Source organism: Bactrocera oleae, chromosome 4 (assembly GCF_042242935.1).
Source record: "Bactrocera oleae isolate idBacOlea1 chromosome 4, idBacOlea1, whole genome shotgun sequence".
NCBI lineage: Eukaryota > Metazoa > Arthropoda > Insecta > Diptera > Tephritidae > Bactrocera > Bactrocera oleae.
In genome coordinates this window covers 48996819-49011611 of record NC_091538.1, presented here as the reverse complement: position 1 = coordinate 49011611, position 14793 = coordinate 48996819, and positions in this window count along the sequence as shown.

Sequence of the window (14793 nt, the reverse complement as noted above, 5' to 3'; positions counted from 1 at the left end):
TGCGAGAAACAGACTTTATTCTATTCACGAAAACCAATTTTAGTTAGACAAATTAATAAGCGAATCAAAAGCAATATCATACTTACTTTCTCCACTCTAAAACAACAAGCGTGAACTGTTCAAACCCAGATATGTATATGCATTTATCACCAACTCGTCTCTCATTATCAATCAGGTTGAAATTTCTCCTGTTGATACTTAAGAACTCTCAGTCAACTGGAAATGTTCACCAAACTTTTGACAACGCCAAAATCGCTTTTGATAGTATCAATGAGGCAAGCCACCGTTAATCTAAACAAATGTCACGAATGGTGAGAAAAAATAAAAGCAAACATACCGTAAAGGTTGGCTCAAAGTTTGTGAAATCGGTATCGTAAAAGTTGCGTTTAATACTTTTAGGTATACATTAGTTGGACAGCAGTATCCGAGCAGCTGGTGGAAATCTTGGCAATTGTAATATGTATAAATACTTATGTGAGTATTTATTATATTCTCACATATGTGTTTTATATAAGAAATGTTTCCTAAGAAGGGGAAATTAATTTCGTATAGGAAGAGATAGAAATATATATATAGAGACGGAGGTCGATACAAACCAGCAACTTTTCAAACTAATCCAATATTATTTTATCGCCAAACCTTTACCATGAAATTTCACAAACAATGAAGGGAAATTAATTTTCAATTAATTCGTTTTGAAATCAATATTAAAACGTTTATTACTTGTAATGAGCCAATACAAACTTATTCATATCCATAAGGCTGCAACCATGTATTCGCTACCGTGAAAGCCGCAAAGTAACAGTTGAATGTATTTTTTAGCAATTCATCAAAATTATTACTATTATACACAATATAATTTCAACAAATAAAGATGTTGTACTTAAAAATGTTGATGTTGAAAACTATTCCTCACAACTGAAAATTATATGCCACCTGTTTAAAAGTTAGGGATAAAAAATATTTTAAATTTCCAAAGTATTATTATCTCTTTTAGATGGTTGACGTTTCATATCAGTAAGTAGAGGTCAATTTACACATTTCTTCCCCATAAAACCGGTTGAAATACCACAAATAAGTATCAAAAAAGAAAGAGAATTTTATTCTCAACTGTGGCTTAAAATTTCTTTGCATGAAAAATATAGGTAGTTTAAGAAAATTAAAATGAATTACCAGACAACCGTGAGAATATCGTTTCTGTGTAGATATGCAATAAAATCTCTTAAATACCTTTTGAAGAAAATGTCAAAACCAAATTTTGATCCAAAATTTCGGAGTACTAGAATGTATAAACACCCATGTTTGAAAAATTTTAAAAGTTCGAGGAGACTATGTAGTTGAGTAGTGCTGACATACGAGTATACCTGAAAAAATCTACATATTATATATGTTATTTACGTGAACACGTGTAAACACTTTAAGTGCTAATGTTGATAATTTCAACTTTTATTTCCGTTGACAGCTGCCACAGAGGGCGAGAGAAGAGGCACTAAAAAGTAGAGACGGCGAGAAAACTTTACAATATAATTCCTCAACTAGTGCATATAACAGTTAAAAAAAAGCAAGTGAAATGCGCATGACTAAACGCTCACCGCAAGGCGTCACGCCCTAAGACATACCAGCGGAATAAAGCACATGTGTGGCAATTGCCAGAGAAAATAAGATATGGTAGATATGTAGCCGAGTTTTGTCTACAAATTTAAGAAATAAAACTGGAAATGTGAAAACAGCTAACCAGCGTCTGCTTTAATATGAATACACATACATACATACATACATGCTTACACATATAAATATCTAGATAAGAGCATTCATTTGCAAGACTTACATGAATACTTGACGTGAACAGTTAACCACTTATATAAGTACATATGTATGCCTTATAGCCATTTTCGTTACTTGCTGAAGTTGATATTCATTGTCTTCTGGGAGACTGCAAAAATGTATTGGTCAACAAGTACCGCTAGCAAACACAGCAAGTTGATGATTAAATACCGGCTGGTGCCTTTGAGTAGTCAAAATTTCTCCATAATAATCTGCGTACGATGCGAATTAATCAGTATACCCGATGTAATTATGTTCACTTAAAAGAACAACTGAGTGGTATGGAGAAAGATACAAAGAAAGAAAATACGCAACGAAAAGGACAATTATGGGAGAAAGCGTTTCGATTACTTGCGTAGCCATTTGACTCCAGTTTTGTACATTAACAAAACGAACACCCACAAATTTGATTGGTTTATGGTTGTCCGATCGCTGTTTATACCTAAACTACACTTGTTTAGTGGATTGTGTTATTATTTTTATTAAATGCACACACAAGTGTTAAAGTTATATATATTTATTTCATAGAGTCGGCAAGTATCGAAAAAAGTAACAGACTTTCTTTCTCAACTGTGGGTTAAAATTGCTTTACATGAAAAATAAAAGAAGTTATGGGAAATTAAAATGAATTACTCACATACAATATCACTGCAATATTTACCCACACTGTTCTCACTTTTCCGATTCGCTCAAATACGAGCTACTTCGCTTGTGCTGGATTGTCGTATAGTGTATAGTGCAATGACATTGTTCTTGGAATACGCCAAGGGCTTGACTAAGTTGGAAATGTTGGCGTTATTGATCACGTGCATTCATTTGCTTGTTTATTTTTGTATTTATCTTAATTGTTTAAGTGTACTACTTGAAGACCTGTATATCAGAAAATGTATAAGCGCATACATAAATAAGACTGAAGTTGTGTGAGGAAAGTATTTTACGGAAAAGAATTTGTAAGTGAAATTTTTTAAACCAAAATTCCATCACGATACCAGCATACCTAGCGTCCACATAAAAAGAGCTGAATCGAACGGAATCATTATTTCTACGGACTCAGTTATAGCAAAACGTTTAAAGCTAACGTTTGAATGAGAGAATTAGGGGAGCCTAGAGCCAGGCAAAAAGCAATGTTCCCTATGTGCAGACATTTTGCTAATTGACCGAACCAAGTATTTGCATGGAAACCTTTATCAGTTGATGAGATATTTTCAACAAATTTGGCATGGGCCCCTCCGAAGAAATTGTTCTGAACTGACCGATCAAAATGAAGTTATTGTAAGGAATCGTTTGTATTTGTGAAGGATATTAAATGTAGTTTCGGTGCAACCCAAGTTTACATTTCTTCTTGTTTTTATTTAAATTTAAGAAAGCGGTTCTAGTGAGCTTATTTTAGTGCAAATTACGACACTCTATTCCAGATTAACTTTAATTAGTATTCCCGGCACTAAATGTTAACCAACAGTTATTTATACAGTATTTATACTCGTTCTAACCTTCGACTTTTGTGCAATCGAAAGAAATTCTGTTCGTAAGTACAAATGCATACATACATGGACATTTGGAGAGCTGTGTGCGGTAACTAGAGACAACTGCAGGCAAATATATTTTAACGGTCGCTCGACTATCATGTGCGCATTCACATACATACAATGAACAGTAAGGGGAGTATGGTAAATGTGCTCTTTGGTCACTCATTTTTCGAGGGTTTTTAGTATCTCTTGACATTCGTTTTGGTTCGGCCAGTGAATGCCGAAAATAGGTAAGTTAGCATTGGAATTAAGTTTTGAAATAAATTAAGTTTTTCTGCATTTTATTTAATTTCGTTTTTTTTTCGTTCAAACTGCTATACCTTGTAGTTAAATAGCAATTTTGAATAAATTCTATGAAATTAGCTTAAAGCTTAAAAAATAGAGATTGTTTTTCGAATATGAAGAAAAATACTTTTGTTAACTACCATTATCAGGCAGTGAGAAGTAATTAACTGGTACAAAGATTACAACCTTTGCAGATTATAGGTCGAGCCGTTCTGAAATTTTATTTTCCTGTTTGATGTTAAAAGCAGTGTTTTACAAATCATGATGCCAATTTATAATCTTACATTTCTATCAAAAAACATATGCAAAACACTATGGAGCAATCCTTAGCTTGATATCACCGATACATCTGCAAGCTTAACCCTAGTAGAAGAATATTTATAACCAAAATCATACATAATATATTATAAAATAATTAAAGGTGTTACAGACAGCGATAACTTAAGCCTTTTAATTCAGAATAAACGATTTTTTCAATTTGGTAGAGTTATTTACGCAGTATGGCAACCTTGTATAAGAGGGAATCTGTGCAATTTGAATTGGAATCAAACAGTTTCAGTAACTCTGTGCAGGTAAATTCTTTGAATGCATACATATAATTCATATTAATTCATCGTATTTAGATTTCCTTAATTCTCATAACTGCGGTTTTCTTTCTGACTAATTGCTAAAAATAAAGAAAATAGTGAAAGTTAATATTTAATTTGATAACTCAATTTAAGGCTAAATTGACTCAGAGTCAAAAAATCGAATTATCCATTTTCATAGTATGAGTAATTTACTTATATATAAATAAATCAATAGATTATTATATCAGTGCAATGTAGTTAAAAAATATATGTATAGTAAAGATTAGATTGATTTGTTAAGCCCAACTGAACTCCATCTGAAGTGCAGTAGGCACACAATCCATAATCCAGCTCAATATATTCTTCTCAAACAATTTAATGTCATTGATGTCACAGTGTGCCGGAGAAAGATTGACCTTCTCAAGAAGAATGCAGAAAGCAAATATATACTGTATGTTTGAACACTATTGTAGAAAAGACAGCAAAGACATAAAAACTTTGAAGGGTTATGCGAGTATGTGTATGTGATTAACCAACCTTGGAACCAAATCAAAAATACTAAAGCTGAAAATCACAAACGTTCTTTCCTCCTGTCTCAACGACAAATCGAAAAACTTTTCATATTCAACTTGCAAGGGAAGTTGAGCGCATTTACACACCAATACGCACACTGCCTATATGCACCTACACACATGCACGTTGAAATATAAGAGTGCAAGAATTACATATAGTTGATATTCCAAAATATCGTAAATACAGGATATGAAATATTTTTGCCAACATTTCTGCATATGAGAATGGCTTCGAATTTTCCTCTAGATAGGTAGAGTCTCCACATTCAGTTCCCTAATATGTTAGTATCAAAGATAAATACACTTTTAATTAGAACAAATTTCTTTTCAGTATCCACACTGTGTTGCTTAGTATAGACCATATTCAGCGCTTACTTCACATATCTCCTTCTGATGTACATTCAAAGCAATACCATCTACTACATATGAATCGTCTATAATTTTCTGTAACTGGAAACTATCGACAAAGCTAAGAAATACACTATAGCTTACAAAAAAAGAATGAGCTTTTCTAATATTGTATTAACTAATACATTTTCAACCAAGATACCCACAAACTTTTAAAAATATCTTCTTCTGCCAGCTACAAACATTGTACGATCATAAAGCGTTTCTCTCTTAGCCAATTAGTGTTGTTATCAACGCCCTTACATAGGCATCCCGCTTGTCGTCAACAGCAACCACCGTGGTGTTTAAGTAGCATAGAATTCCTCACACTGTAAATAAAAACAAAAACATGTTTAATAAAACCAGCAAAGGCATGTGTATGTTTAAAGGCTTATGTATGATTTATAACATTTCAGTTCTTGTAACTTCATTGCCACAACATACCATACAATATTTTTTTAGCAATCGTAAATAGTTACAGTGAGAAAATAACTAGTAACACTGCCTCTCGAAATATCTGTGTAGAGGCATCATTTTGCGCAATATAAAATTTATATGATAATTTTTTATGTTCGTTTATAAAATCGCTTATTTTGCGATATATAATGCGTTGAGTGGCTGAGTTCTTAGTCATGCTGTGGCAGCAGCAACACCCGCGACTGCTTACGTGTTATTTTACAACACATTGTGAAACCACTGCTTGCGTTGGTGTGCGTGTAAAAGTACTTTAGCCTTCGTGTGGATAAGAGCTTTGCGGTGAGTGGCGATGATTGAAAACAGACAGAAGTGACCTGGTGACTGGCAGCAGCTTTTCAATTTTTTACTTTAGATGATGAAGGTAACTCAGTGAGTCTCAACTGGAGATCATTTAAAAATTTACTGTATAAGAGAAAAAAGCTATGTAGCTGTAGTTTGAGTTAACGTACTCCACGTTTTTAAATCAAATTTACATATTACATACCGAATAGCCAAGTCAAAATTATTCAAAGAATATTACAGCGGAAAACTGTAGGTACTGTGTTGTAAATACAATCTCGGTTTTAAATCGGAGAAAGATAAAATTATTGAGTAGAAAGCTATATTTTACAATAGCATAATAAGTATTATCATAGAATACCATGATCTTGCTTACCTGCCTGCTTTAGATGCCAGTACAGTAGTTACTTCGATACACTAATTGCAGCTAGTTCGTTTACGTTATACTAGTAGTAATATTTTGATATCAGTTTGTTTATTTGCGTCATTACTTTCACTTATTAAAAATTTTTTCAGTATTAAAAAGTAATATCAATAATTAAGTTAATTAAATTATATTATTCCCTTTAATACAATATACTATCTAAGTTCTATAAAAATAACATATTTGCATAAATTATAATGTTTATAAAACCAATGTACACTCTATTCCATACATTACGTACATCCATGGCGTACTTGTATAAGCAACATTCTGTGAAGCGAACTCGATTCAGCTGCATATTAAAGAAATTCAGTAAATAAAATTTTGAGAAGATGTGTACGCACACTTGCTTTCTTTCCACACTTGTTATTGCTATTCTTATCATTCATCTTTACATTTTTTGTTTTTGTTGCTATCAGCAATATATGCCATAAGCAACGAGCCAAATTAACGTTTAGAATATTCTTTACAATACATTCATACACACCGATAACCGCAGATCCTTATATGAACAATTTCTTCGTATTTTATGTAGTTTTAGTATCGTTGGCTATAAGTCCCAAAACTTTTTAATTCGTTTATACATACACATAATCAGGAGAAGATCTTTTGAAATCTCAAATCTTAATTATTTACATTAAAAACTATAGATTATCTCTCGAAGTATTGCAGTATTGTGGTGTATAATATTTAGCTGTCTTACAAAAGTGCTCCTATTTGTAATTTTTGATGGATTGTTGTGATAGAAGTCTGCAAAAATATACCTACATTTATAATACATAAGCGAAGTGCACAAAGGCAAAAGATGATGTGTATGTAAATAATTAAAAATATTTCGTAACTAAATGCATTGTTGCTAACTCTATTGATACATGGCAATACAGTCTAATTTGATCATGTGAAATTGCTTTCAAAGAAATGCAAATGTCTTTTCAATCCCATTTTAATTTAATTTATTTAGCAGTTCAAAAACTCCCTACAAATATAAAATGGAATCCAGCTTTTTGAGAAACATTTAAAATTTTCATCACAAGTTTTCTGTTTTTGATTTTCATTCATAAATTTATTAAATTATTTTGACTCACAACCATTATTCAGCAGTTTTGTTTAAACAGTTTAAAAACAATTTTAATTTTGATAACAAAAGCTTCGATTTATTCTTGTAGAGCATGCGTCCTACGAGGAGAGATTGCAACACTTGCAATAAGGCAACAAAAGCGGTAACAGCTGACCCGCTAGTAAGAATGAAGTCTCACTTGAGCTATAGGCTGAACTCTGACAATATTTACCTTTAGCTAACGATAGTTTATCGTACAAACACACATACATTCATAAGCAAACCAATAATACAACCTCAATATTATTTTATTGTATTATGTCAGCTTCTTGCATACCTCTGCAGCACTACGTGACCTCTAGACTTCCAATCGTTTGATGCAATCACTGTTTGGATAAGTCATACATAGTAGAACCGTGCTTGCGGATATTGCTTCATGAAACGTGACGTTTGAAATGTTCGCTGACTGTAAAATCATCGCGAATATTGGATGCATTTCGCAAGTGATCCGAGTGTTCGTCTACAGTGTTGCCAGGTGAATGTTTTATGTATTTGTGTGTAGTAAGAATAATGTGTGAAGCATTGTGAAATTTATTTGAGTTAGGAAAATGGAAATTCCAAAAATTCAACATAGAAGTTCTATGAGACAACAGATTATTGCGACTATCTTTAGCTAGTCCTGGGTTCAAACATGATCCGAGAGAAATTTTATACTTTTAAAGCGTAGTTTTCTAGCTCCTCTCCACAATACAAAAATGCGAACAATATTGAAACTGTCAATCGCGTTCAAAAACAAATTGCAAGAACCTAACTGTGAGTTAGAAATGAAACTACAAGTATATTGAGTGTGTCAGATATAAGTTTTTAAGGAGAACATAATTACAAAGAACAAACACTAATAATTATATTAAGGAAATAAGGAAAATTGCCACCCTTTCAACAGGTGGCAATTTCCTTCAGTGATATTACAAAATTATTACATATTTTGTAGTGAGACTTAATCTTACCAAATAGGTAGAATCCCTTTAAAAAAAAACGCCTAAAACTTGTTTTTCCTATTCCTATTGAATATGAAAATGAATAGTTTTTTTTTTCAAAAAGTTCACAAAATTTATTTATTTTTTTCTATTTCCACAAAAGTAATTCGAAATCACTCTCTGGTCGCATACCAGTGGAGAGGTAGTAAAAAGCAATATATTAAAAGACGAGGTTACTCGCGCGCCAAAAGAATGTCCGCCGTTGTTGGTTGTTCGAAAGTCGATGTGAGAAGGGGCTGTCCGCTTCGAGGACAGCTGTTTTGTTCGGTAAGCTGTGTAGAGATCCTTCTGTGTGTGTGTATATGCGGCTGCTTCCAACAGTGTAGTGCATTGGTGTGTGGATGTTCTGCTGTTTTCAGGTGTGGTGTGTGTGCCAGTGTTGTGTTGTGAGTGGTGTGTTGTGCGGTATATCTGAGTTCTTCAGGGCGGGAATCTTAACTCACTAAGCCACTATTCTTTTAAAAAACAAAATTTTAAAAAATTTAGAGTAACTTAAAAATGTTTTCACTCGTTTTGTTCTCATATTGAACTAAAGGTGTCTTTCTAACTTTTAATTATTAGAATTTAATAACAAAGAAGCTTAAAAATCAATTGAATCTTGACCAAAAACAGTTATTTAAAAAATTTCTATATCAGAAATTTAGTTTAGTTTTGCATTTACATTTAAAGCCGCTAAGAAAGAACATTTTGCTCTTGGAAGTACAATAAAATTAAGCAACAAATACATTAATTTCAAATCGTGGATTTCGGTTTCGAATAACACCAATCAACTACCATAAATACCAACAGCACAATCTAATCTGAGTGCAAAAGCTCGAAAATGCACTCAACTGAACTCAACTCTATCGTTATCCTCGAACCAATAGAATGAACTCAACTCTAGTTGACTTTAGAAAAAGTGTGTTTAATCTAAATAAATGGAGGCGATATCTCATATGTGGCAGCTATGCACACTATTCACATGAGTATGTGTTATTAACTGTGTCAGAGGTTGAGAATCCGAAACACTTAGTAGGTGCCTTGCTATTACATAAGTTTGTCTTACATTAGCAGAATAAATGCAGTCGAAGTCGAACGGTTATCCAACTATCACAACAACAATTACAATAAAAACGTGTTTAAATTTGTATGTGCAAAGTCATCGGATAGCAGTAAAAGTATAATTGTGCGACAATTTCAGACGAAGAGCAGAGACAGTTACTTTCCAACTGCTTTGGTTCTTTCGACCTCACTACAACTTGCCAGTTAGTCTTTTTCTCCAATTCTTTTCGATTTTATTATTTTGATATTTTCCTTCTATTTCTGTATTTTTCTTCACAGGCACTGCACTGATGGCGCTAGACATTGTGGCGCCTCATGCTGCTTTCTGTTACTACTCCGGTTTTTTTTTAAGTACAAAATCGGGTTCACTTTACCAGTGCTACTGCTTAATCGTTTTTCATTACGTACATGTTTAATTAATTGACCTAAACAAATTCAATAAGATTTACAATTGCTTAACTGCTTCTATTTTCCGTTAGTTTCGTCGCCTTTGAATTTGTATACCTTATAACATTTACTGAATAGATTATTGAAAATCTCAAAATAACCAGATAGTATGTGGTTACAACAACATACCTTCTTTAATTCGAACACAGAAAAGAGATATAAAAATTTAGACAAGTTGCGTATTGTCTACCGGGCGTTACGCCCAAATTCAATTATGAAGTTAAATGAAAAAAATAATTTTTTGCTACTATCGCTTAACAGTTTATGTAAGCAGCTTCGACGGATTTTTCAATAATTTCCATCAATTACCAAGTATTTGCATACATACGACAAATCCTTGCGCCATTTTTATTCCTTTTTATCACCATCTGCACTTTTGTGAGCTCTTACATACCATATACAAGTATGTAGGCGTACGTGATTAGGCGCTTAGCGTAACGAGTCCCCGGAGTGCAATAGTAGCTGAATATAGTATTTTTATGGGTGACATCTTCACATGGCTGAACGTCGAGACGGAAGTTTCGCTTATTACGAGTTTTTGCGTGAACAGCTGTATAAAAGTAGGCATTTTAACACAACTGAAGTGGACAATAACAATACGAATGTGGTTGGCCGTTGGATTATTCTTCTTTTTTATAGCAGCATTTTTATTGCTTTTATACCTATGTGGCACTGTATTGATATTGATGTAATTGTTAATATAAAAGAGCAATATTAGCGATGATTTGTAGCGGTACTAAAATAACCCACGCCTATTAATTAGATAATGAAATGCTTTCATAGGATTGTATTTCAGAATTCTGAATGTATTAAACTTTTTAAAGTGAAACTTCTTTAGTCACGCTACTAAGTCCAAACGATAGCAACGAGACTTTACAGCAAGTCCAATTTCCATCATTTAAGTAGTATAGTCCATTGACTTCACTTGAAATAACAATATTACAAAATAGGTGTTAAGGTTGACGATTTTAAGAAAGTTGTGATTTTAATCAAAATATATGCAACAAGATCAGCAATAGGGATTATAATAACCATAACAAAGAATATCACCTAAATTTAATGTCTGACAGAATTTGTTTGTAAAATATTAAAAATTTAATGAATGAAGTTACTGTGCTTACTACAACTACATTTTCATTTCAATATTCATTCTTGTCAATTTTATAATCGAAGTTCACCCTACCTGAACGCAATTATCAGGCCAGATATTCGAAATTAGGAAAATTTAACGTTTAATTTAATACTTTCAATTAAAATACACCATATCGAGGCATGGCCGCACATTTGAAACTCGATAAAACAGAACATTAACATGCTTTCAATATATCTAATTAATTACTGTGAGGAACTCCAGCAGCAGCTGAAATATGGTAAATCAAATAAAACATGACACGCGAAAATTCAATTAAACACTGCAGCAGCACTAAATTATTTCGACAAAGAGTGTAGAGAATATATATATTGTATTAAAATTAAAGTAACTGTCACGGGCATAAATGAGAAGAGCAATAACAATGTCATTTTAGCGAAATTAATTTCCATCTTCTATTTGTTTATTCAATGCACCACAAATGAGTTTTTACTGATCGTAAAATATATATCATATCCGCAGGCGCTTTGCGTTGCTCACTTTATTAGTGGGTCCATATGTTTTACAAATGCAAAATATTAGATGAGCGTACGCGATTTCTAAGTAAAGTTTCCAATAATTTAATCAGTTTATTTGCCTAAAAGCACATTCTTTGCATAGTTATGTATATGTAAATATTGACCATAGAATTTTTCCTAAATCTCAGCAATGATTAGCTTTTACAGATTAGAAGTTAATTATGAGGAGGAAACTTTATTGAAAAAATTCTTTCTCTGCATTAATACTTTTGTAGATTTGATAAATGGCTCATTTGAATTGTCATTTAGCAGACAAGACAGAAAATGACAAATGTACTATGAATAGTGCTTTAACCACGTTCATTTGCTTATTATATATCTTTAAGTGATATTATATATCTTTAAGTGAGAGTACTCAAAATTCATTGCATACAGGAAAAAAATTTAATTGTATTTTCTTCAGTGTTCTTCGATTGAGGATAATATGATTTGAAAACATGCAGCTTCCTTCGCAATAACTTTCTATGAGCGAAAGTAGTATTTAAAAACACACATATGCTCGGAAGAATTCGGTACCTTCGAATTATTACTTTAAAAAAAAATTTTGATTATTACATGAAATGGCCACAAAAGAATTCCTAAACACCATCCTGATTTTGTGAGAATGTGTGGAGGTGTTTTTTACCTTTATTTTAATATAAGTGATTCCCTCGCTCTTTGCCAAAAATGGTTTTCTGCCGCCGCTTAAGGTATTTTATTTTTCATTTTACACTTAACGGTATTATAAATTATATCATTTGAAAAAATGCTTGCTTGTCAAATGCACTATTAATCATTATTACCATAATTACACACATTCATATGCAATTAATTAATTTGTTTTGGATATTATAGACGTGTTGAGGTAGTTATTCGCCATTTTTGAACAGTGTTGGTATTTGAAAACATTTTGCCAAAAGTAAACTTTTTTTTCTGTAAGATTTTCTTTTCGATGACATTAAATGAAATGTGTTTTGTAACATACTGTTTAAATACATATATCATTTACTTTCTACAATATTCGCTAAAAAATGATTTCTATGACGGTGTTTCCTTAGAAGTTATATCTTACTTTAGTTAAAAGAATAATCAAAGATAATTATGATCAGTTGCATTAAACATATTTTTTTCATTACTACATTAATTCCAATTTCATCTACAATTTTCGATGTACAATCCAACGAGACTTATTACCAATATATAACGTCAACAGTAACTACTTCTAAGTAAATTACTCTTGTATAAACCTCACTTTGAAAACGTAACATTGAAGCTAACTAATATAAAACCTAAATAGACAATTAAAAAACATTTTGTATTAAAATAATTAAACAACTGCAAAGTTTGTTTGACATTAATTTTGTTGTCACTCATACGCAATGCCGAGCTTAAATGACATTTACAATTTATTTTCATTTTCAATAAAACAGCAGAAGTCAACAACTCAATATACAGAATATTACAAATTTCCAAGAACTTTTTGTAGTAATGTTACTATGTATAGCTCGTATATCTCTATGTGTATTGCATAATGTCAGTCATACGTCATGGTGACCTGTCAAATTCTCCGGTAATTTCACATAAACTGTTGCTACAATTGGATTTATTGACGTGACCCAGTTACAAAATAACAACAGGATTATTGCGGACTTCATCATATATATGCATAAAAGTTTGTATATATATATTTGCTATATATAAATATGTATATGTGGGTAAAAGTGAAGATTATGCGCTATGTTTGACGTCCAATAGCAGAAGAGGTTCATTTCTTATTCGTTATAACTTAAGAGCTAACAAAAATATAATAACGGAAAGAATTAAAAACATGTGCTGGCTCTACATTTTAGGAGATAGGCAGTGTTGTTTTTAAGAGTGCCGCGCAGAAGATTGAATTAACGCCGCAATGATCCTTAGATGTTGCAACATACCTATATACACACAGGGTCTCTGATGTTTCCTTTAGAGTGTTACGAACATCGTTGCAAACTTTATATATTGTATTCAGGGTGTAACGAGTCCATACACCCACACAGTTACGTGAAGCCAAGGGCTTTGTAGTGAATTAGTTGTAAGTACTACAAGGACGAAAAATGAAAGTAGTAGACAAAAGGATAAAGAAAGTAATAAGACTAGTAGTGGTTTGAAAGAATTTTTCTGCACGAAAGTAACCTTTACAGTGCTAATAAATAACATTGACTTTGAGTGAAATGGAAGAATGTATTCAATGGTTTCTTTATTAAGAGACAGCATTGCGCTGGAATAAGAATAAAATATCTCTCCCTCTCTCTCTTCCCATAAAATTGCACAAAAATTTAACTCACCCAAATTTTAGACTCAAGAGGGAATCACCTCAAAACGTTGATTTTTGTCGTGTATCACCCAAAACTAATCGAGTTAGATATAGAGTTATTTGTATATAAATGATCAAAATGACGAGACAAGTTGAAATCCAAGTGACTGTATGTCCGTCCGTCTATCCGTGCATGCTGTAACTTGAGTAAAAATTGAGATATCGTAATGAAACTGTGTACACGTATTCCTTGGCAAAAAAGCAAGGAATAGCTCGTATATGGGCGTAATGGTCGTAATGGGATCGCTGCTACGCGTACAAAACGTAATTAATCAAAAACATATAAAATGCCATAACTAAGCACTTAATTAAGATATTAAACTGTTTTTCTGTAGAGGGGATTGTAGTACCTGTGGGCTTAAATTTTTGTAAAAGTGGGCGTGGCCTCGCCTCCAAATATGTTGAATGTATATATCATACAAACTATTCAAGCAATATCACCCAAATTTACAGGCGACAAATCTTTTTGACCTTTCTTATGATATTTTGAATATAATCGAAATCAGATGATAACCCCGCCAACTCCGGAGAAGGCTTTGTAGGCATCGTCGTTAAAGGCCAACGTGGTTGTCGAACCAAAACTATTCAAGCCTCCTACTGAGTAGTATCTTTGTGCATAAAATGGATACAATTTTATGAAAACTTTCCCTAGTCCCAATATAACTAATATCACAATTTTCAACCATCTCACTTCACTCCTTATATATTGGTTATTATGTGTGAGATACCTTAAGAAATGTACTAAGTTAGTAAGATACAAGATTGATTGTTATCCATTCATGATTTCGTCGAATTTTGAATTATTTCGCAACATTTAATTTAAAGTTTTCCCAACACCTGAAGGTATTTAGTCGGCTTTGATCCTTTC